The sequence below is a fragment of the Otolemur garnettii genome, unplaced genomic scaffold (genome assembly GCF_000181295.1).
Source record: "Otolemur garnettii isolate 467f Iridium unplaced genomic scaffold, OtoGar3 scaffold00105, whole genome shotgun sequence".
In the NCBI taxonomy this organism is placed as follows: Eukaryota; Metazoa; Chordata; class Mammalia; order Primates; family Galagidae; genus Otolemur; species Otolemur garnettii.
The window spans coordinates 1,963,898-1,965,215 of NW_003852500.1; positions in this window are offsets into that span (position 1 = coordinate 1,963,898).

Genomic DNA, 1,318 nt, shown 5'->3' on the forward strand with positions numbered 1-1,318 from the left:
GGTTCAAACCCAGCCCTGGCCAAAAACTGCAAAAAAAAAAAAAAAAGAACCAAGAACTAATGAAATTGATCGTAAGACTGTACATATATGCATTTTCATGGGATCAGATGCATTGATCAGATTCTGGTTTTTTTTTTTTTTTTTGAGAGAAAGTCTCACCCACTATGTCACTGTCAGTAGAGTGCTGTGGTGTCACAGCTTAAACAGCAACCTCAAACTCTGGGCTTAAGCGATTCTCTTGCCTCAGCCTACCAAGCAGCTGGGACTATAGGCATCCGCCACAATGCCTGGCTATTTTTTGGTTGCAGTTGTCATTGTTGTTTAGCAGGCCTGGGCCGGGCTCCAACTCACCAGCTTTGGTGTATGTGGCCAGCACCCTACTCACTGAGATACAGGCACCAAGCCTGATCAGATTGTTAATAGGATCTTACAACCAAAATAGATTAATGAATCTGTACTGTCTTTTTTGAAGGCTGCGTAGGATTCTGAAGGTGGAATTTACCATAATTTATTGAAGTGGGACTTAGTGGGGTTTCTTGGGTTGGTTCCACTTTTAGACCACTATATTAGAGTGTCTTAGTATATGTAACTCTTATGTTGACTCAGTGTGTCTGCACATTCAGTGATGTTCAGTTGCTGTCCAGAAAGATAGTATATCCATGACCACTACTTTCATACATTCATTACAGATGAAAATGTCATTTATCTGAAACTGAAAATACGAGATCACAGGGCCCTCTCCCAAACTCATTTCAAAGGGTCAAACCAGAATCCACTGGTCAAAGGAAAACAATATAGTTGGTAGACATAGAGCAGTGGTTCTCAACCTTCCTAATGCCAGGACCCTTTAATACAGTTCCTCATGTTGTGGTGACCCCCAACCATATGAGGAACTGTATTAAAGGGTCCTGGCATTAGGAAGGTTGAGAACCATTGACATAGAGGATGCTGCAAAGTTGTTCTCAAAGAACCTGGAAATTACAGACTGTTTAAGTCAACCAAGTAAAATGTATACCCAGAGTGAGATGAACCTACTGAAGGGACCCACCTGAGAATCAAAATGGAAAGAAATGTAAAACCATATGCATACATACAGGCTTTGAAGAATTTCCCCTGTATCAAGTGTGTGCTGGATTGCATACTATAGACACAAAATCGTAAACTATTTAAACATCCAGCAGTAGGGATTAATTATAGTACATCCCTCTAACAGAGTACTAGGATACGCAGACACAAAATCACGGAAAAATATTTAATAATATAGGAAAATGTTTTTGGCCTATTAAATTTTTTTTTTTCTTTTTCTCAAAGAGCAGGT